The sequence below is a fragment of the Mus musculus genome, chromosome X, assembly GCF_000001635.26.
Source record: "Mus musculus strain C57BL/6J chromosome X, GRCm38.p6 C57BL/6J".
Lineage (NCBI taxonomy): Eukaryota > Metazoa > Chordata > Mammalia > Rodentia > Muridae > Mus > Mus musculus.
In genome coordinates, this window is record NC_000086.7 from 29,471,647 (window position 1) to 29,496,278 (window position 24,632).

At 39.2% G+C, this 24,632-nt stretch overlaps 1 long non-coding RNA gene across 1 annotated transcript; it reads left to right on the top strand.

Annotated features, from left to right (window-relative positions):
- Positions 1-2,229: 2,229 nt before the first annotated feature.
- 1700040G22Rik lies at positions 2,230-3,726 on the top strand. The gene is made up of 3 exons (XR_880378.1): positions 2,230-2,294; positions 2,478-2,601; positions 3,678-3,726. It is a non-coding gene; the product is annotated as an RIKEN cDNA 1700040G22 gene (long non-coding RNA).
- Positions 3,727-24,632: the final 20,906 nt, after the last annotated feature.

Consider the following 24,632-nt stretch of genomic DNA (forward strand, 5'->3'; position numbering starts at 1 on the left):
GAAGTGTCTTTTTGTGTTTGCATCAATTAATTTTGGTTTGAAATCTCTCTCTCTCTCTCTCTCTCTCTCTCTCTCTCTCTCTCTCTCTCTCTCTCTCTCTGATACTAGAATGGATAAACCAAGTTGCTTCTTAGGTCCATTTGCTTATACATGTTAGATCAGGATAGTGAGAGCTCACATCATGAACTGAAAGCAGAAAGCAGAGAGAATTCATTCGTGGTACTGAGATGATAATTGCCCTGATATTCAGCCTGCAATAATGTACTCCTTCCTAACCCCTATTCTAAACCTGCAAGCAACACTAACCATTTGGGACCAATTGTATGAATTCTAAAGATTATGGGAAACATTTCTTACTTAAATCACAACACTACCTTCTTCTCTCAAGGTTCAGAGGTCACCATGGAGAAGATAGTTGAAAGATTGCAAGAACCAAAGGTAGTGAATGACTACAAAGAAAGTCTGTTTTCCAGAAACAATAAGGCATTTGTACACGTGAAATGATAGTGACTAAAATTATATGTAGAAGACAAATTCAACATCAAACCAGACAAAGTCCAGCATCTAGGGGTGAGATCTTTAGAACATCCCACTGCTGGCTAAGGAATTTTAACCACTTTTTAATTTTTTTGGTCACTATTGGGAGATAGAATTTAGCTTTTTTTTGGGGGGGGGTATGAAGCATGCACCTAATGACAGCAGAACCTCAATATGGTGGGTTAAATGAGAAATGTCTCCTATAGGCTTAGGCCTACTACTTTGGTGCTGGTATTTGCGAAGGTGCAGTTATTTATGGTGATGCCTGAAGAAGTGTGTAACTGGAAGCAGGCATTGAGAATACTTAACACTGCTGGATTTCCAATTTAGTCCCCTTCTTTGTGCTTGTTAAAGAAGAGGGCTCAGTGTTTCCTCCTCATTCTATTCCTGACACTTGCTGACATACAATCCTACCATCATGAAGTCTTTTCTATCTGAAAGTTTATGGTCAAAATCTATTCCTTCTGTAAGGTGCCTTGGTCATGTTATTTTATCATATCAGCTGGAAAGTAACTAATACTTGGGTTTAACAGAAAGAACACATAAAATATGAAGGAGACATTTACTCCTGCAGGGATATGGAAGGAATAGAAAGGATAAAACAGGGAGTGGAACCTAAAGACCCTTGACCTAAGAATAAGAAAATTAAGTAACTTTAGTCAATAGATATTACGCTTCTTATTAGATTCAAGGCTCACTACACAGGAGAGGAACCATGCTCATTAATGCAAAATTGATCAAAAAGCAATAGCTCAGGGTGTGATAGGACATAGGGGAGAACCTACTGTTATTATTTTATCTATATGTATACAGTATCAATAAATCCCCACATCAAAATGCATCATGCATATTTGGGTAATATTTAGCAGTAATATGAACCTAATTTTATTATTTGAAGCAAAACATATATAAATAGAAAATGTTATATAATTTGAAATAAAAGATACATAAACAATTGCATACATTGGTTTAATAAGTCAATTCAAACTGTAAAGTTCTAATTAAACTGTACATGCTCATTTACTTATAGCTTATTTGAGGTATAGGTTTTTATGAAGTTAGTAGTGAGATTTCTTATGACTTTTGCAGATATCCTTAGTTTATCTTACCTTCTTCCCTATTCCTTCTACATTAATCTTTCTCATTAGAACCTGACTCTCCAAAGTGTCTCCAGAAATTATGACAATCACAATTATTCATGCTGCCATCAGTAGCCATATTGAAACCCACATTTCATGTTGCTTCTGAAGATATTGTTAATGTCAAGGATCCCAGAAACCATCAGAATTTACAGTGAACTTCACAGTCAGTACTGTTCCCTCAGGTCATGTTGAGTTAAATGTTCTGAGATATGTTTTGTCGAGGTCACATATATACTGGCAACAGACAATGTATGGCCAAGATACTTTAGGCCTTTAGCAGCAATCATGTCAGTGATCCCTGCTGCATTATGGGACCAAATTAATATGACAGTCTTGTACTGCATTAGAATAATTACTGATGTCAATTATGTATAATTCTGCCACATTCATGATAAGTGTTCTGCCATTTATAAACATTTTTATGTCCATTTTCATTCTTTCACTAGACAAGAGGTTTCAGTCATAGTCATACCAGCTGAATGCTGTCACCAGTAACAAGATAGAGTCTATTTTTAATATTTCTGATGGAGATCATGGTGATGACTATGATCTGTACTGCTTCTGGAGAAACTGCTGAATTCCATGGTCCATACTGATACCCAAGATCATTATGAGGTAAGTATTCTGAGCTAGCACTGGATAACAGATCAGTGGCTGAGATTCTACATATCATAAGGAATCCTGTTGATATTCTTGATTTATCAATTTCACCCTCAATTTCAAGCAAACAATATATTTTGATGTTTGTGGCCTGTGAGAAGCAGCTATACTGATGTCAGTGATGTATTTTGTGAACAGAAATTGGGCAGGAATCCATTATATCTATTGCTGATGGAGATGCTGATGATGGCTATGATCTGTGTTGCTGCTTGAGAATCTGATAAATTCCAAAGTCCTTACTGATGCTTGAATTCATATTGAGGTAAATTTTCCTAGATGGCACTGAAGATCAGACTGATGTCTGAGATAATACCTGATACAGGAAATTCTCTTTATGTTTACTGATAAATGGATATAGCCCCAGATGTTTAAAATGAAATGTACTGTGATGTCTATGTTACTACCTGAAACCTGAAGCTATATTAATGTCAGAGTGGCATGATAGGAATGGCAATCATGAGGGAATGTATTACTATTGATTATGGAGACCTAATTTATGGTGGTGATCTGTGTTGGTGCGATCTGGTGAATTTGACAGTCCATCCTGATTCTCAAGGTGATATTGAGGTAAGTATTCTGAGCTAGCACTTGCAATCCAATTGATGTTTGAGATCAAACATTCTACAGGAAATTCTGTTGAAGACTCTAATACATTCATGTTGGCCCATAGTTAACCATGTAATTTATAAGATCTATACTACTACCAAAAGAGCCAGAGATGTCAAAAAAGAAAGAAATCAAAACAAAAACAAAAACAAAAACAAAAAAAAAAAACAAAACAAAACACAAAAAACAAAAAACAAAAAAAAAAAAACTTTCCTGCCACTGGATGTGCATGGCCATAATATCTTCTGCACTCTTAATCTATATTAAACATAGTGTTGTATACTTGGCAACATATACCATGGAACGATTTCATTGGCAAATACATTGTCAGTGATCACTGTGCTACTGAGAGCCATGTTAATAACAGTAATCCAAATTGCCTACAGAAACTATGTTGATGTCAATCATCATCCAGAAGCCCTGTTTAAACCCATAGTACATGATGATTCTGGGGAGATAGTTAATGTCAAGGATCCAGGAGGCCAGCAACTTCCACAGAGAATTTAACAATACAGTTTTCTCAGAATATTTTTATTTTTGAAGTCTGAGATGTTATTTTGAGTAACATGTATAGTGGCAACTATCACCATTGTATATCCATTAGACTTCAGGTTTCCAGCAGGTATGATGTCAGTTATCCCTGCTCCCATGTGGGACCATAATAATATGAGTGTCTCTGAATATCAATGGAAATTTACTTACATCAATTATCCATGTTCCTGTCTATTTTAGATGAAGTGTACTCCCAGCCTAACCATTTTGATGTCATGATGCATCCTACTACTAGAGAAGAGGTTTCTCTACAAGGTCCTATTAGGTATCTGAAAATGTCTGAATGTGCATGATATTTCCTGGCAAAGACAAGATGGTATACCCAGATAAATGCTGCCATAGGCACCAAGGTCATGAGTGACCCTTGCTTTGGACCTTACTGCCACTTTGGACCTGATCCCAAATGCCAAGGGAAATATATTGGTGTCACTCATCAGTGACAATGGTCAATTTTGGAGAAGTTCCCGTGAGGTGCTGAGAAGAAGTTATATCCTTTTGTTTTAGAATAAAATGTTGCGTAGATATCTGTCAAGTCCATTAGTTTCATAACTTCTGTTACTTTCTCTGTGTCCCTTTTTAGTTTCTGTTTCCATGATCTGTCCATTGATGAAAGTGGTGTGTTGAAGTCTCCCATTATTACAGTGTGAGGTGCAATATGTGCTTTGAGCTTTACTAAAGTGTCTTTAATGAATGTGGCTGCCCTTGCATTTGGAGCATAGATATTCAAAATTGAGAGTTCCTCTTGGAGGATTTTACCTTTGATGAGTATGAAGTGCCCCTCCTTGTCTTTTTTGATAACTTTGGGTTGGAAGTTGATTTTATTCAATACCGAAATGGCTACTCCAGTTTGTTTCTTCAGGCCATTTGCTTGGAAAATTGTTTTCCAGCCTTTCACTCTGAGGTAGTGTCTGTCTTTTTCCCTGAGATGGGTTTCCTGCAAGCAGCAGAATGTTGGGTCCTGTTTGTGTAGCCAGTCTGTTAGTCTATGTCTTTTTATTGGGGAATTGAGTCCATTGATATTAAGAGATATTAAGGAAAAGTACTTGTTGCTTCCTTTTATTTTTGTTGTTAGAGTTGACATTCTGTTCTTGTGGCAGTCTTCTTTTTGGTTTGTTGAGGGATTAATTTCTTGCTTTTTCTAGGGTGTGATTTCTGTCCATGTATTTTGTTGTTGTTGTTGTTGTTGTGGTTTTCTGTTATTATTCTTAGAAGGGCTGGATTCATGGAAAGATAATGTGTGAATTTGGTTTTGTCGTGGAATAGTTTGGTTTCTCCATCTATGGTAATTGAGAGTTTGGCCGGGTATAGTAGCCTGGGCTGGCATTTGTGTTCTCTTAGTGTCTGTATAACATCTGACCAGGCTCTTCTGGCTTTCATAGACTCTGGTGAAAAGTCTGGTGTAATTCTGATAGGCCTGACTTTATACGTTACTTGACCTTTCTCCCTTACTGCATTTAATATTCTATCTTTATTTAGTGCATTTGTTGTTCTGATTATTATGTGTTGTGAGTAATTTCTTTTCTGGTCCCGTCTATTTGGAGTTCTGTAGGCTTCTTGTATGATCATGGGTATCTCTTTCTTTAGGTTTGGGAAGTTTTCTTCTACTATTTTGTTGAAGATATTTGCTGGCCCTTTTATTTTAAATTCTTCTTTCTCATCAAATCCTATTATTCATAGGTTTGGTCTTCTCATTTTGTCCTGTATTTCCTGGATGTTTTGAGTTAGGATCCTTTTGCATTTTTTATTTTCTTTGATTGTTGTGCCGATGTTCTCTAAGGAATCTTCTGCACCTGAGATTCTCTCTTCCATCTCTTGTCTTCTGTTGCTGATTCTCACATCTGTGGTTTCAGATTTCTTTCCTAGGATTTCTATCTCCAATGCTGCCTCACTTTGGGTTTTCTTTATTGTGTCTACCTCCCTTTTCAGGTCTACTATGGTTTTGTTCATTTCTCTCACCTTTTTGGATGTGTTTTCCTGTTTTTCTATAAGGACTTCTTCCTGTTTGTTTGTGTTTTCCTGTTTTTCCTTAAAGACTTGTAACTCTTTAGCAATGCTCTCCTGTATTTCTTTAAGTTAGTTATTAAAGTCCTTCTTGATGTCCTCTACCATCAACATGAGATACTCTTTTAAATCTGGGTCTAGCTTTTCGGTTGTGTTGGGGTGCCCAGGACTAGGTGGGGTGGGATTACTGCTTTCTGATGATGGTGAGTGGTCCTGATTTCTGTTAGTAGGATTCTTACTTTTGCCTTTCGCCATCTGGTAACCTCTGAGGCTAGCTGTTTTAGTTGTCTCTGGTTAGAGTTTGTTCCTCAGGTGACTCTGTTAGCCTCTATTAGCAGACCTGGAAGGCTAGCTCTCTCCTTAGTTTCAGTGGTTAGAGTATTCTCTGCAGGCAAGCTCTCTTCTTGCAGCAAAGGTGCCCAGGTATGTGGTGTTCGAACCTGCCTCCTGACAGAAGTTGTGTACTACTCACCAAAGGTCTTAAGATCCCATGGAGGGTCCTGTGTGGACCTTAGGGGTCTCCAGATACTCTGCACACAAGGAACCCCAGTGCTGGTGTGGATCAGAAGGGGCTTGGGACCCTGATTTGCCGGCTTTTCTGATTCCCTAATTAAGGCAGTCTCTGATCCCGCAGGATTAAATTGGAGCAGACGCTGTGTTCCACTCACCAGAGGTCTTAAGATCCCGTGGGGGATCCTGTGGGCGTTCTTGCGGGTGTCCGGAGACTCTGTGAGCAAGGTACCCCGGTGCTGGTATGGACTGGAAGGGAATTGTGACCTTGATCAGGCTGGTTTTTCTGCTTCCCTAATTAAGGCAGTCTCAGGTCCCTCGTGATTGGATTGGAGTAGATGGTGTGTTCCACTCACCAGAGGTCTTAAGATCCCATGTGGGATCCTGTGGGGGTCCTTGCAGGTGTCCGGAGACTCTGTGGGCAAGGAACCCCGGTGCTGGAGTGGACCAGCAAGGCCACCAGTAGCTTTCTTGAAACATATAACCTACATTGCTTCTGAAGGTATTGTTAATGCTAAGGGTCCCTTAGGCCATCAGAAAAATGTGAAGTTCAAGTTCAATAGTGTTGCCTATTTTCATGTTGAATTACATATTCTGGCATATGTTATGTTGAAAACATATCAATTGTGGTACCAGACAACGGTATATGTTCATGTTACTTCAGGCCTCCAGCATTCATGCCATTAATACCTGATGCCATTTGGGACAATATTGATATGAGGGTGTCCAACAGTCAATGGAATTATTGCAGATGTATGTTATCCATTTTTCTGCTCAATTTGTGCGAAGATTCTTACCATTGATAATAATTTTGGTTTCACTATGCATCCTGCCTCTTGAATTACCTTGATGTCCGTGATTCTTCTTGGCAACAGACTTCACTTTGTATGCCAGATGCCTGTTGTCATAGGCATCCAGGTCAGGGGTGAATCTTACTCCCAATTTAGACTAATTTATGACATCAGAGACCTCAAAGCAAAGTGAATCTGGCTCCCACTTTAGACTAATTAATGACACCAGAGACTCCAAAGGCCATACAGTCATTAATCCATGTTGTCACTGGTAACCATCTTGAGCTTTATAGTCAGAGTTTGTAGCAGGAATGGTGTAGCAACAAGTGTTACCTTTGAAGAGGTCCATGACATCTGAGATGCCCCAATCATAAATGTCTATTGTGAACATCATTGTCAGTACTGCTGCCTAAGTTTATAATGACAAAAGAGCTGTGTATTGTTATTGAAGTTCCCTTTGATGTCAGTGATCACATCTGAATGCTGAAGATATGCTGATATCATTGCTGTTTCCTGTGATAAGCAAGCATAATGGAATCTATTACATGAAGATCCTATTACTAATGGAGACCCTGGTAATGGTTATGAGCAGTGTTGCTTCTGGAAAAACTGCTGAATGCCAAGGTAAATGCTGATACACAATGCCATAGTCAGGTAAGTGTTGTTATCTGACACTAAATAGAAAATTGATGTCTGAGATCCTACTCACTACAGGAAGTTGTGTTGATGTCCCTGATGCAGTCATGTAGCTCCTGATGTGAAACATGTATGGTATTTTCATTATTATGATTCTTCCTGTAACAAAAAAAAAACAAACAAACTATGTTGATGCCAGTGATGTTTGCTGTGACCAGCAATTTTGATGGAGTCCAAGTTTGATTTTATTCCTATTGCTAATGGAAACCCTAGTGGTGGCTATGATCTGTGCTACAGCTTGAAAATATAATGAACCTCAAGGTCCACAATAATGCCCAAGTTTATTTTGAGGGAAGTATTCTTATCTGGTTCTGGAGATCAGATTAAAATCTGGAAACCTACCTGCAACAGGATCAACAGTTGGTATTTCTCATGTATATGTGTAGCTCACAATATCTAACATGTGATAAATATTGATACTTGTGATCCTGCTGGAAACATGAAGCTATTTTGAAATCAGTGATGCTGCTATGACCAGCAACCATGATGGGGTATTTTATTCCTGTTGCTAATTGAGACCCTGGTGATGGCTATGATCTGTGTTGTTTCATGAGAACATGATGAATTCAAAGGCCCATAGTGAAATGATAGGTTATATTGAGGTAAGTGTTCTCAGTAATGGAGATCAGATTGATATCTAAGATCCTAACAGCCACTACAAATTCTGATGATGTCACTGATACATGAATACATTGCATGATGCTGACTATGTAATGTGCAAGATCCTTACTGCCACCTGAAATAATGTGGATATCAGTGATTTATCCTGCAACTAAATAAGGCAATTATGACAATGATTTATTCTGGCCTGTGAATTGAGGTTGATGTCATTGATATATAACTGTCTACACACCCCATGGGATTGCCCTAGATCCATGCTACCATTTGCAACCTGGTTGCCAGTGATCCCTGCTGTCCCTGGTTACCATGTTAATATCACTGTTACATAGTTCCTGTAGAAATTATGGTGATATCAATCATCCATTCTGCCTCAAGTAGCCATGTTTAAACACACAGTCCATGATGCTTCTTGGATTATTGTTAATGCCAATGATCCCTGAGGCTAGCTGAGTCTTAGGTGAAGTTTTAGATAAATTCTGCTGCGTCACATCATGTTGAATTACATGTTCTGAGATATATTATGTGGAGGTCACATATAGTGTGGCAATGGACACTGTTGCTTATTATAAATACTTCAGGCGTTCAGCAGCCATGGCAGTGATACCTTCTGTCTTATGGGACCACATTAATATCATTGTCTCCTACTGCCAATGGAATCATTGTTGATGTCTGTTATCAATGCTTCTGTCGAATTTATGTCAAGTATCCTTCTACCAGTAAACATTTTGATATCATGATTCAAAGTGCCACTAGGGGAGTTTCTTTACATGGTAATATCTACCTTTGAAATTCTCTTGATATCCCTGGCAACTGATACCATGGTATATTTCAGATTCCTACTCACACAGGCAACCAGGCAGTGAGTGATCACTAATAACACTTTGGAACAAATTGGTATCAGTGATCCCAAATGCTAAGGAAACTGGCCAAGGGAATTGGGAAATTGATGTCACTCATCCATGCTGCCAGTGGTAACCATGTTGAGATCCTCAGTCAGTGTCTTTGAAGATGTCGTGATGTCTGTGATAAATCAACAAGAATAACGTGTTCTGAAGTTCATTGTCAGTACTGGTGCCTAAGGTCATAATGATATAAGTGCTGTGTGCTGCTACTGGACACATGTTTGATGCCACTGAACATATTTGCAACCTGAAGCTATGTTGAGGTCAGTGTTGTATTCTGCAACCAGAAATCATGATGAACACAATTCTTATTGCTTATGGAAACCTTGGTGATGTCTATGATCTGCTTTTTCTAGAGAACATACTGAATTCCAAAATTCATACTGACACTTGGTGTCATGTTGAGGTAAGTGCTCTTATGTAGCACTGGAGATCAGATTGACGCCTGAGATCCAACCTGCCACAGGTAATTTTGTTGATGTCCCTGATACTTTCATGGAGCACCTGCTATCATCCATGCAATGTACAATATTCTTACTACCACCAAAAGAGGTAGTGATGTCAGTGATCTATCTTGTTCCTGGAAAAGCGTTTTATGACCCTAATTTTTATGCCCTCTGAATCAATGCTGATGTCACTAATATATACCTGGCAACAGACACCGTGGTATTGTCTGAGAATATTGTTGACAATGGCAAAATTATTGTCAGTGATCCTAGTTGACACTGGAACCATGTTGACTTCACTAATGCACAGGTGCCACAGAAATGTGGATGATGTGAATCATGCATCCTGCCTCTAGTAGCCATGTTGAAATCCATTGTCTGTGTTGCTCCTGAAGGGACTGTAAATGTGAAGAATCCCTGAGACCGTCAGAATCTTCATTGAAGTTCACTCAATAATGCTATCTTAGGTCATGTTGAGTTACGTGTTCTGAGTTATGTTATGATGCGGTATATATATATATATATATATATATATATATATATATATATATATATATATATATATATATATATATTGGCATCAGATACCACTGTATGTCCATTATACTTCAGGCCTCTAGCAGTAAATATGTCAGTGATCCCTGATGAGTCTTCTGCCCAAATTCTGACTTTCATTAACTGCCAATGGAATTACTACTGATGACTGTTATCTATTCTTCTGTATAAAATCTCAGAAGTGTCTTGCCATTCATAAGCAATTTGATGTAACGATATGCCTGGCAACTGGAAAAGAAATTTGTTTACACGAAACCCTCTGAAAGTATTTTTATGTCCCTTGTACTTACTGGCAATGGACACTATGTTATATCAGAGATCCCTGCTGCCATAGACAAACAGATTAGGCGTGATTTCTACTCCCACTTTGGACAATATTGATGACATCTGTGATCCTGACTACCAAGGAAAATATATTGACATTACTGATTCATGCTGACACTGGTAACTACTTTGACACCCATAGTCTGTGTGGTCATTGAAAAGCTACATGATGTCTATGATAAATCAACCATAAGAATCTGTTGTAAAGTCCATGATAAGTATTGCTGCCTAAGTTCATAATAAGATAAGTACTGTTCGCTGTTACTGGAGAGTAGTTTGATGCCTGTAATCCTAACTGAAACCTGAAAATACCTTGATGTGGGTGCTGCATGCTGTGACCAGCAATAATGATGGAATCCACTTTTTTCTATTGCTGATGAAATACCCGTTGATGGCCATAATCTCTCCTATTGTTTGAGAACCTGCTGACTTACAATGTTCATGTTGATGGTAGAGGTCATGTTGAGGTAAGTGTTCTGAGGTGACACAGTAGATCAGATTGCTGTCTAAGATTCTATCTTCCATAAGAAATTCTGTTGATCTTCCTGCCTGCTATCAACCATGTAATATACATGGTTGTTACTGCCCCTAGAATTGCGCTGTCAAGATAAATAGTGCCACCTGATAAGAGGTGTATGATCATAATTTTTCTTCCCTTTTAATCTATGCTAATGACATTGACATATAAATGGCAATAGATTCCATGGCATGGCCTTCGTTACATGCTGTCATTGGCCACCTTGTCATTAGTGATCCCTGATACCATTGAGAACTATATTAATGTCTCTCATTCAAAGTGCCTACAGAAAATATGATGATATCCATTATGCTGCCTTCAGTGGCCTTGTTTAAACCCACAGTCCATGATACTTCTGATGAGACTGTTAATGTCCAGGATCTCTGAGACCATCTGAACATAAGGTGAAAATGTAGGTCTTACTGTTTCTCCATGTCATGTTCAGTTTCATATTCTGTTACACTGAGGACACATAGTGACAAAAGATAACATTTTTATATTCATGACATATCAGGCCTCAAGCACTTGTGATCACAGTAATCTCTGCTAACTTATGGGGCAACATAAATATGAGCGTCTCCAACTGCCTATAGAATCTCTACTGATATCAGCTATCCAAATTTTTCTGCTGTTATTTATGAGAAGTATGCTTTCAGCTGCAACAATTTTTATGTCAAAGATCCATCCTGTCATCAGAGAAGAGGATTCTGTACATAGTCATTCATGTCCTCTTAAATATTTTGATGGCCTTGATACTTCCTGACAACAAACGAGGTGCTATATACAAGTTCTAAGCTGCCACTGGCAACCAGGTCCTGAGGGATTGTTACTTCCTCTTTGGAACAGGTAATGACATCAGAGATCCCAACTTCCCAAATGCCAAGTTAAAAGTATTGACATTACTTATCGATAAAGCATCTGGTAAACATGTTGAGATTCATAGATAGTCTTGACTTTGAAGAGTCTGACTTTGAATTCTGTCCTGTCTATGATCCTTTAGTCAAAGAGTCAATTGTAAAGTTCATGATCAATATTGCTGCCTAATGTCATAATGAGTTAAGTGCTGTGTGCTGCTACTGGAGATACTTTTGACACCTGGGATGGTACTTAAAACCTGAAACTATGTTGATATGGGTAATGAATGGTTTGGCCAGCAATAATGATGGATTCCATTGTTTCTATTACTGAAGTTGATGGAAACCCTGATCATAAGGATGATCTCTGCTGCTGTTTAAGGTAATTCCATATTTTATGGTCCATACTGACACTGGTTATCATATTGAGGTACAGGATCTGAGGTGCACTGCATATCACATTGATATCTGAGATCCTATTGGCCACAGGAAATTCTGTTGATATCCCTGATGTATGCATGTAGCCCCTGCTCTGGACCATGCGTTCACTAATATATACATCTTTGGAAGACAAATCGATCTGTCTATACTCTTTGATACCACAAGCAACAATGTTGTCATTGATCCTTTCTCCCATTTAGGGCCACATTAATATGAATGATTCCAACTGTCATTGGAATCTATACTGATGTCAGTGATGCTTGCTTCTCTCACCTGTGAGAATGTCCTTTATGAGATATATATACTCTTAGCTGTGATAATTTTGAAGTCAATGCTCCATTCTGACACTATAGATGTGATTTCTGTTCATGGTTCTCCCTGCTCTCTGAAACAATCATGATGTTCTGATTCTTCCTGGCAATAGATGCCATGGTATATCCAAGAACTTTGATGCCAGAGGCAACCAGGATGTTAATGATACCTACTGACAGTTTGGACCAGATTGTGATACCAATTGTCCTATTTGCTAAGATAAATATGTTGATTTTACTCTCCCATTGTACCATTTGTAACCACATGTGCTGACTCTGAAGATCTTGGTAATGTCTATGATCACTGTGGACAAAAGCATCAATTATGAAATGCATGGTCAGAACTTCTACCCAAGATCCCAATGAGGTTAGTAGTGTGTTTTCCTATTGGAAACTTGTTTCAAGCCTCTGATGTGACTTATAACCTGAACCTATGTTGCTTTCACTGCTATATGCTAAACACAGAAAACATGATGGTATCCATAGTTTCTATTCCTTGAAAGACCCTATTGATGTCAATGATCTGTTTTGCTGCATGAGAACAGACTGAATTCCAAGGTTCATATTGATGTACAAAGTTATACATTGAGGTGAATGTTCTGAGCTGGCATTGGGGATAAGCTTGATGTCTGAGAGCTTACCTGCTGCTGAAAACTGTGCTGATATATCTGATACATGAATGTATTTTCTTTTTGTAGACCTTGTTTTGGGTAATATCCTTGCTGTTGCAAGAAGAGATTTGATGTAATTGATCTCTCCTGCCACCAGAGAAAATATTTATGTCCATAATTGAATCTTTTCAATATCAGTGATACACTTGTCAGCAGACACCATACTATATCTATAATTCTTACCCCTAATAGCAAACATCATAGTAGAGATTTGTGCTGCCACTTTGGACCATGATGATATCAGTGATTCCCAACTACCTATAGTAAAATTATGATGATAGCCATCCATAGTGCTACATGTAACTCTGTTCATATCTATAGACTGTGCTGCCTATGAAGATCTTGCTAAAATCTATTATCCCTACTGCTAGAAGACTCTGTCTTGAAATTCTTGGTAACTACTGTTGCCTAAGTCATGTTTACTTAAGTGTACTGTGTTACAATCAGTTATGGTTTTCATGCCTGGTACCTGACTGCCTTCTGACATCAGTAATCACGACAGTGATTATTGTACCTCTCAAGATATTATGGGGCACAGGAATCTATGAAATGTCCATGATTTAAGCATATAGCCCCTCCTGGTTTTTTTTTAATAATTTATATGCTCTTTACTGAAACCAGAAGAACTGATCACAGTATCATTCATCCATCCTGGCAATGGAGAAGACGCTTATGTTAATACTATTCCCAGGTTCTGAATCTATGCTGATGTCAAAGATACACCTGGAAACAGTAACCATGTTTTTCCCCCCAAGATATGTGCTACCACAGGCAACCTTGATTTCAGTGACCCCTTTTGGAAATCAGTACCATATTAATATCAATAATTCAAAGTGCTGTTAGAAAGTATTTTGATGTCCATAAACAATGATTGCACTAGCATCCATATTGAAATGTATCGTCTGTGATGCTTCTGATGGAATTGTTCATATCAAGGAGCCCTGTGGGAACCAGAGTCTATTCTGAACTTTAAGGTCAATACTGCTGCTTGAGGTCATGTTGTGAAGTGTTCTAAGATATGTTATATTGATTTTATTGTTTTAATGTGGGAAAAGATACCATTGTTGTATGTCCACAATCCTTGATACCAGGATCATCCAGGATCATCCAGGATGTCCATGTTCTCTGATGCCACTTGGAACATTAATACAAGCTACTCCAAATGCCACCAAAATATATACTGATATCATCAATCCACACTTCTGCCATCTGACACCATGTTAGGTATATGATGTGTACTGCCAGCTCTAACCAATTTGATGTCAAAAGTCTATCCTGCCACTAGAGTGGACATTACTGTCTATGGTCTTATATGTCCTCTGAAACTGTGTACATGCCAATGATACCTCCTAGCAACAAACTACATGGTTCATCTCAGATGATGGCTGCCATTAGCCACAAGAAGATGAGGGATTCTTGCTGTCAGTTTGGACCCTATTGATTATATCATTGATCTCAGTTGCATAGGAAAATATCTTGATGTCACTTAATACTGCTGCCTTTGGTAACCATGTTGATATCCCTAGTCAGTTTTTGCTCTCAAGAGCTTGGTGATGTCTGTGAGCCCTACTGCCAGAAGAATCTATCTTGAAGTTCATGGACAGTACTGCTACCTACTTCATGTGGAGTGTTCTGACTTCCACCTCAGATATGTGTGTGTTCCTACTTACAATTGGAAGCTATACTAATATTAATAATACTTGATTTTACCAGCAAAAAAGATGGTATACATAGGTATTATTGAGATCCTACCTGACACAAGTAACTATAGTGAATTCCTTGATGCATATATGCAGCCCTCAATGCAGATCATATTAATTAAATACCCTTTTTGACACCAGATTCGCAATTGATGTCAATGATCCATCCTGCCACTGGAGAAGAAATTTATTTGCATGATCTCTTCTTCCCTCTGAGTCTATGATAATATCACTGATTTTTCTTGCAATAAACATCATGGAATCTATACTGATGTTGGACCTGCACTCTGCAACAAATGTGTACGAGCCCAAGCTTCAGCCTGTATATGCTCCTTGGTTGCTAGTTCAGTATCTGAGAGCCTCAGTGATCCAAGTTGTTTGATTGTGTTGGTATTCCTTTGGAGCTCTTATCCCCCTTGGGGCCCTCAATTTTCTGCCCAACACTACCATAAGAGACCCAAGCTCCATTCAATATTTGGCTGTGGGTTTCTGTGTCTGTCTGAGTCAGCTGCTGAGTAGAAACTCCTAGAGGTCAACATGCTTCTGTCTGCAGTCCTATCACTGTATCATTAATGCTGTCAGGGATTGTTTGTTGCCCATGGGATGGGTCACTAGTTTGGCCAGTTATTGATTTGCCATTGCATTAGTGTTTTTTCTATCCCTTGTCAATGTATTTCTCATAAACAGAATAAAATTTAGGTCCAAAGTTTGAAGATGTGTTGGTGTGACGATAGCTTCACTGGAGTTCCTACATAGACACAAGATGTGGACCATTCAGATTCCATAGCACAATATTGTAAGTCACAGTTAATATCATCCACTTTGATATTTGAGTACCTTCCCTTTCCCAGGTCTCAGTCTCATCGTCAACATGCCACACCCCTACACTCTATACCCCTGCAAGTTTCAGTTTTCCCTTCATTCTCATGGTCATCTAGAAATCTACCCTGCCCCTACTCACACTGGATTCTGAACACTGCCATGTCATTACCCATTCTTTCTCTCACTCACTTAATTTTGCCCATCTCCTGCTCATGATTTTTTTTAAGTGAGATTCAAGCATCCTCACTTTGTCCTTTCTTCTTGTTTAGCTTCCTTGGGTCTGTGGAGTACAGCAAGTTTATCCTGTATTTTAAGACTAATTTCAATTTATAAGTGACTACATGCCATACATGTCCTTTGGGGTCTGGGTTAACTAGCTCAGGATGATATTCTCCATTCCATCTATTTTCCTACAAAATCCATGATGTGTTTGTTTTTAATAGCTCTATAGTACTCCACTGTGTAGATGTGTCACATTTTCTTTATCCATCTGTCAGTTGAGGGACATCTAGGCTGTTTCCAGTTTCTGGCTATTATGAATAAAGCTATGAGCATGGTTGAGCAAGTGTCCTTTTGGGGACAGTGGAGTATCTTTTGGGTATATGCACAGGAGTGGTATAGCTGGCTCTTGAATAGAACTTGAATAGAATATTTACAGTTTTCTAAGAAACACCAAATTGATTTCCAATGTTTATGCAGAAGTTTGCAGTTCCACCAGCAATTGAGGTATGTTCCCCTTGATCCACATCCTCACTAACATGTATTACCAATTGAATTTGTGATGATAGCCAATATGACTATAGTATGATAGAATCTCAGAGATTGTTTAATTTGCATTTCCCTAATGACAAAGCACATTGAACATTTCTTTAAGTGCTTCTTGGCCATTTAAGATTCTTCTGCTGTGAATTATCCGTACCTAATTTTTCACCTAGGTTATTTGGTTTTTTGGAGGTTAACTTCTTGAGTTTTTGGTAAATTTTGGACATTAGTCCTCTATGGGATGTCCGTTAAGAGAAAAATTTTCATAATGTGTAGGTTGCTGATTTGTACTATGGGCTATGTCCTTTGGTTTACAGAAGCTTTCCAGTTTCATGAGGTCCCATTTATCAGTTCTTGATCTTAGAACCTGAAGTATTGGTGTTCTGTTCAGGAACTTGTTTCCTGTACCAATGTGTTGAACCTATTTCCTACTATCTCTTCTATGAGATAAAGTGTATCTGATTAATGTTGAGGTCTTTGGTCCATTTGTACTTCAGTTTTGTGCATGATATATGTGGATCTATTTGCATTCTTCTACATGCAGACATCCAATTAGACCAGCAGTATTTGTTGAAGATGCCTCCTTTTTCCATGTATTCTTTTATATTCTTTTTCAAAAATCAAATGTCCATAGGTTTGTGGGGCCATCTCAGGATCGTCCATTCAATTTAATTGATCCACCAGTTTGTTCCTATAGTAATAGAATGCAGCTTTTAATATTATTTCTCTGTATTATAAACCAAGGACAGGTATGGTGGTACCTCTGGAAGTTCTTTTATTGGTTAAGATTGTTTTAGCTATCCTGGGTTTTTTATCTGTATGAATCTTAGAATTGTTCTTTCAATGTCTGGAAAGAATTGTGTTAGAATTTTGATAGGGATTGCATTAAATCTATAAATTGCTTTTGGTCAGATGATCATTTTCAATATGTTAGTCCTACTGCCCCATGAGCATTGAAGATCTTTCCATTTCTGATATGTTCATCAGTTTCTTTCTTCAGAGAATTGAAGTTCTTCTCATTGAAGTTCTTATACATGCTCGATTAGAGTTACACAATGATATTTTATATTGTTCATGTCTATTGTAAAGAGTTGTATTTTCCTAATTTATTTGTTGGCCCATTTATCATTTATCAAAGGAGGGCAGGCTATGTATTATTTTAGAAATAACTTTATATTCAGCTGTTTTGCTGGAGGTGTTTATCAGCTTGCTTATGTTTACTATAATATTATCTGCAAATAGTGATACATTGACCTCTTCCTTTCTACTTTGTGTCTCTGTGAACTCCATCAGTTAACTTATTGCTCTGGGTAGAAAGTTTAATACTATATTAAATAAATAGTGAGTGAGTGGGGTGCATTCACTTGTCTCCAATTTAGTGGAACTGTTTTAAGTTTCTCTACATTTAATTTTATGTTGTCCATTGGCTTTCCATATACTGCTTTGATTATGTTTATGTATGTGCCTTATATCCCTGATCTCAAACTTTTGACATGAAGGGGTGGTGAATTTTGTTGAAGGCCTTTTCATCATATTATGAGATGATCATGTGAATATTTTCTTTCAATTTGTTGATATGGTGGATTATGTGGATTGGTTTTCAGATATTGAGCCATCCCGCATCCCTGGGATGAAGCCTACTTGATCATCATGGATGATAGTCTTGATGTATTTCTGAATGGAGTCAAAGTCGCACTTAAAGAAATGTTCAAAGTTCTTAGTTATATGGGACTGCAAATCAAAACAACCCTGAGATTCCACCCTAAACCAAACAGAATGCCTAAGAACAAGAGCTCATGTGACAGCACATGCTGGTGAGAATGTAGAACCCGAGGAACACTCCCTTATTGCTGGTGGGATTGCAGGTTGGTACAACCACTATGGGAAACAATCTGGCTTTTCTTCAGAAAATTGGAAATAGTTCTACCTGAAGAACCAGTTCGACTAATTTGGGCATATATCCAAAATATGCCCCACCATTCCACAGGGCCATGTGCTCCACTATGTTCATAGTAGCCTTACATGTAATAGCTGGAAACAACCCAGATGTCTCTCAATAGAAGAGTAGAGACAGAAAATGTGGTTTCTTTACATAATGGAATATTATTCAGCTATTAAGAATGAGGAAATCATGAGTTTTTCAGGCAAATTGTTAGAAATGGAAATTATAATCATGAGTTAAGTATCTCAGACCCAAAAGGACATTCATAGTATATACTCACTAGTAAGTGGATATTAGCCAAAAAGTACAGAATACCTATGATACAACCTACTGAACTTAAGAAATTTAAAAACAGAAAGGCACAAGTGAGGATACTTCAGTAACATTTGAGGGTGAAGAAAATAATCATAGGAGTCAGGGGGAAGGAGCAACCTGGGTGTGAGTAGGGAGATGGAACAGAAATGGGAACAGGATCAGTTAGGTGGGACAGGAAAGAAGCCCAGAGTGTTAGAAGAATGAGTGGAAATATGCAGGTTTCAGAGTGGGGTCGAGGTACCATGGACCTCTAGAAAGTGCCATGGACCTTGGAGTTAAGACTCTCAGGACTTAGTGATATGCTCAACAGTGGGGAAAGGGAACTTAAAAAGCGTCCACCTCCAGTAGATAGACAGGGCTTCAGGTAGAGAGATGGGGTTACCAAAACACAGTTAAAATTTCTGACCCAGAATTGTTCCTGTGTAACAGTACAAAAATGGAGAAGAGATGAAGGGAAAGGTGGTCCAGTAAAGACCCAACTTGGAATTCCTCTCAAGGGCTGGATCAAAGAACTGACATTATTACTGATGCAATGGTGTGCTGACAGACAGGAGCCTAGCATTGTTTGGCCTCCTAGAAGCCCAAAAAGCAGCTGAATTATTCAGTTGCAGATACTTATACCTAGAAATTGGACTGAAGTCGAGACCCCAATGGTGGAATTAGAGGAAGGATGAAAGAAGCTGAAGGGAAGAGTGACCCCATAGGAATACCAGTAGTATCAACTAATATGGATGCCTAGAAGCTCCCAGATACTGACCACCAGCAAGGCAGCATGCCAGAGCTGGCTGGAGTACCCTGACACACATATAGCATAGGATTGCCTAGTCTTGCCTTACTGGGAGAATATGTGCCTAATCTTCAAGTGACTTGAGACCCCATGGAGTGTGAAGGTCCAGTATATGTGTGAGAGTATCTTCTTGGAAGAGGGGCAGGGGGGAGGAGGAATGTGATGAAGAACTGTGAAGGGGGGGACCAGGAGCAGAAGCAAATGCTAGATTCCAATATATATACATACATACATACATACATACATATAATATTCAAGGTCATCTTCAGCTCCATAGTTAATTTGAAGCCTACCCTGATATACATAAGACCCTGTCTAATAAAAATAATATTAACTATACTCATGCTAATAGAAATATATTTCCAGTTGGAATTGTCCCACTTAAATTTAGGATAACTAAGCCCTTTGCTGGATTCTATTTGCCCTCAACTTATGATAACTATTGTTTTTCAACCTGTCAAGAAAAAAATGAGACCTCTAATGTCCTACAATCAAAAGGTGTTCCTATGACATGGACACAAACGGAAGTAAACCTATGATAAGCAGACTTGAGTTAAAATGCTTAAAACGGCTCCAGTGTGGAGACAGTGTCTTTTTGTGTCATTCTGATTTTCTTAAAAATTGGATATTTTATTCACTTACATTTCAAATGTTATCCCTTTCCAGGTTTTCCCTCTGTAAATACCCTATTCCAACCCCCTTTACCCTACTTCCATGAGGATGCTCCCCCTCTGACCTATCTACTCCTGCCTCACTGCCCTAGCATTCCTCTACACTGGGACAGCAAACCTTCACAGGACCAAGGGCCTCTTCTCCCATTGATGTCAGATAAGGCCCCTTCAGCTTCTTGAGTACTTCCCCTTACTCCTCCACTGGCATCCCTTTGCTCAGTCCAATGGTTGGCTGTGAGCATCCACATCTGTATTGGTCAGGATCTAGAAGACACTCTTCAGAAGACAGCTGTATCAGGCTCCTGTCAGCAAGCACTTCTTGGAATCAGCTATAGTGTCTGGGTTTGGTGTCTGCATTTGGGATGGATCCCCAGGTAGGGTAGTCTCTGGATAACATTTCCTTCAGTCTTTGATCCACTCTTTTTTGCTATATTTCCTATAGAAAGGAGTAATTATGAATTAAAATTTTGGAACTGAGTGTGGGACCCATCCTTCAAACATGCCAACCTCTGGATATGGTCTTTACAGGTTCTCTCTCCCCTTTCGTGGTATATTTTGGCTAATGTAATCCTGTTGGAGTCCTGTGAGTTCCTTGCTTTTGGCATTGGGGACTTTCTGGTTGCTACACCCAGTTACCCATCCCCTATTGCTATACACTGCTATTCAGGTTCCTGACCCACATTACATCTCCTCCATCTCCTCTGATATATGATTCTTCCCTCTTTTTCACCTACCCCTCTTCTCTTACATCCCAGTTCCTTTCACCCTCTATTTCCATTGAGTATTTTGTTACCCTTTCTATGTAGGGCTTAAGCATTCACACTGGTCTTCCTTCTGCTTGAACTTCATTTGCTCCATGAGTTGTATCTTGGGTATTCTATGTTCTTTGACTAATATTCACTTATAAGTGAGTACATACCATATATGGTCTTTTGTGACTGAGTTACATCACTCAAGACAATAGTTTTTATTTCATTTTTTTTCAATTTTTAATTAGCTATTTTCTTCATTTACATTTCAAATGCTATCCCGAAAATCTCCTATACCCTCCTCTGTGCACTGCTTCCCAACCCACCTACTCCCACTTCTTGGCCCTGCATTCCCCTGTACTGGGGCATATAAAGTTTGCAAGACCAAGGGGCCTCTCTCTTCCCAATGATGGCTGACTAGGCCACCTTCTGCTACATATGTAGAAAGAGAAAGAAGATCTGAGGGCGCTGGTTAGTTAAATTTTTGTTCCACCTATAGGGTTGCAGACGCCTTTAGCTCCTTGGGTATATTCTCTAGCTCCACCATTGGGGCCCTGAGTTCTATCCAATAAATGACTATGAGCATCCACTTTTGTATTTGCCAGGCACTGGAATATCCTCACAAGAGACAGCTATATCAGGGTCCTTTCAGCAAAATCTTGCTGGCATGTACAATAGTATCTGTGTTTGGTTGCTGATTATAGGATGGATCCCTAGATGGGTTAGTCTCTAGATGGTCCATCCTTTCATCTTAGCTCCAAACTTTGTCTCTGTAACTCCTTCCACGTGTGTTTTGTTCCCTATTCTAAGGAGAAATGAAGTATCCACCCATTGGTCTTCCTGCTTCTTGATTTTCTTGTGCTTTGAAAATTGTACCTTGGCCTTCTGCTCCACTTGAGCCCCGGGCTACCTTGCAAGCAGAGTCTCGCCCAACACCCGCAAGGGTCCACACAGGATTCCCCACGGGATCCTAAGACCTCTGGTGAGTGAAACACAGCGCCTGCCCCAATCCAATCGCATGGAACCTCAGACTGCAGTACATAGGGAAGCAGGCTACCCGGGCCTGATCTGGGGCACAAGCCCCTTCCGCTCCACTCGAGCCCCGGGCTACCTTGCCAGCAGATTATTGCCCAACATCCGCAAGGGCCCACACAGGACTCCCCACGGGATCCTAAGACCTCTGGTGAGTGGAACACAGCACCTGCCCCAATCCAATCGCATGGAACCTCAGACTGCAGTACATAGGGAAGCAGGCTGCCCGGGCCTGATCTGGGGCACAAGCCCCTTCTGCTCCATTCGAGCCCCAGGCTACCTTGCCGGCAGAGTCTTGCCCAACACCCGCAAGGGCCCACACAAGACTCCCCAAGGGATCCTAAGACCTCTGTTGAGTGGAACACAACTTGTCCCAGGAGTCTGGTTCGAACACCAGATATCTGGGTACCTTCCCTGCAAGAAGAGAGCTTGCCTGTAGATAATACTCTGCCCACTGAAACTAAGGAGAGTGCTACCCTCCATGTCTGCTTATAGAGGCTAACAGAGTCACCTGAAGAACAAGCTCTTAACAGTGATAACTAAAACAGCTAGCTTCAGAGATTACCAGATGGCGAAAGGCAAACGTAAGAATCCTACTAACAGAAATCAAGACCACTCACCATCATCAGAACGCAGCACTCCCACCCCACCTAGTCCTGGGCACCCCAACACAACCGAAAATCTAGACACAGATTTAAAAACATTTCTCATGATGATGATAGAGGACATAAAGAAGGACTTTCATAAGTCACTTAAAGAATTACAGGAGAGCACTGCTAAAGAGTTACAGGCCCTTAAAGAAAAGCAGGAAAATACAGCCAAACAGGTAGAAGTCATTAAAGAAAAACAGGAAAACACATCCAAACAGGTAATGGAAATGAACAAAACCATACTAGAACTAAAAAGGGAAGTAGACACAATAAAGAAAACCCAAAGCGAGGCAACGCTAGAGATAGAAACCCTAGGAAAGAGATCTGGAACCATAGATGCGAGCATCAGCAACAGAATACAAGAAATGGAAGAGAGAATCTCAGGTGCAGAAGATTTCATAGAGAACATCGACACAACAGTCAAAGAAAATACAAAATGCAAAAGGATCCTAACTCAAAACATCCAGGTAATCCAGGAAACAATGAGAAGACCAAACCTACAGATAATAGGAATTGATGAGAATGAAGATTTTCAACTTAAAGGGCCAGCTAATATCTTCAACAAAATAATAGACGAAAACTTCCCAAACATAAAGAAAGAGATGCCCATGATCATACAAGAAGCCTAGAGAACTCCAAATAGACGGGACCAGAAAAGAAATTCCTCCCGACACATAATAATCAGAACAACAAATGCACTAAATAAAGATAGAATATTAAAAGCAGTAAGGGAGAAAGGTCAAGTAACATTTAAAGGAAGGCCTATCAGAATTACACCAGACTTTTCACCAGAGACTATGAAAGCCAGAAGAGCCTGGACAGATGTTATACAGACACTAAGAGAACACAAATGCCAGCCCAGGCTACTATACCCGGCCAAACTCTCAATTACCATAGATGGAGAAACCAAAGTATTCCACGACAAAACCAAATTCACACAATATCTTTCTACGAATCCAGCCCTTCAAAGGATAATAACAGAAAAGAAGCAATACAAGGACGGAAATCATGCCCTAGAACAAGCAAGAAAGTAATCACTCAACAAACCAAAAAGAAGACTGCCACAAGAACAGAATGCCAACTCTAACAACAAAAAAAAAAGGAAGCAACAAGTACTTTTCCTTAATATCTCTTAATATCAATGGACTCAATTCCCCAATAAAAAGACATAAACTAACAGACTGGCTACATAAACAGGACCCAACATTCTGCTGCTTACAGGAAACCCATCTCAGGGAAAAAGACAGACACTACCTCAGAGTGAAAGGCTGGAAAACAATTTTTCAAGCAAATGGACTGAAGAAATAAGCTGGAGTAGCCATTTTAATATCGGATAAAATCGACTTCCAACCCAAAGTTATCAAAAAGACAAGGAGGAACAATTCATACTCATCAAAGGTAAAATCCTCCAAGAGGAACTCTCAATTCTGAATATCTACGCACCAAATGCAAGGGCAGCCACATTCATTAAAGACACTTTAGTAAAGCTCAAAGCACACATTGCACCTCACACAATAATAGTGGGAGATTTCAACACAACATTTACTTCAATGGACAGATCGTGGAAACAGAAACTAAACAGGGACACAGTGAAACTAACAGAAGTTATGAAACAAATGGACCTGACAGATATCTACAGAACATTTTTTCATAAAACAAAAGGATATACCTTCTTCTCAGCACCTCACGGGACCTTCTCCAAAATTGGCCATATAATTGGTCACAAAACAGACCTCAACAGATACAAAAATGTTGAAATTGTCCCATGTATCCTATGAGACCACCATGGCCTAAATCTGATCTTCAAAAACAACATAAATAATGGAAAGCCAACATTCACATGGAAACTGAATAACACCCTTCTCAATGATACCTTGGTCAAGGAAGGAAGAAAGAAAGAAATTAAAGACTTTTTAGAGTTTAATGAAAATGAAGCCACAACATACCCAAACCTATGGGACACAATGAAAGCATTTCTAAGAGGGAAACTCATAGCTCTGAGTGCCTCCAAGAAGAAACGGGAGAGAGCACATACTAGCAGCTTGACAACACATCTAAAAGCTCT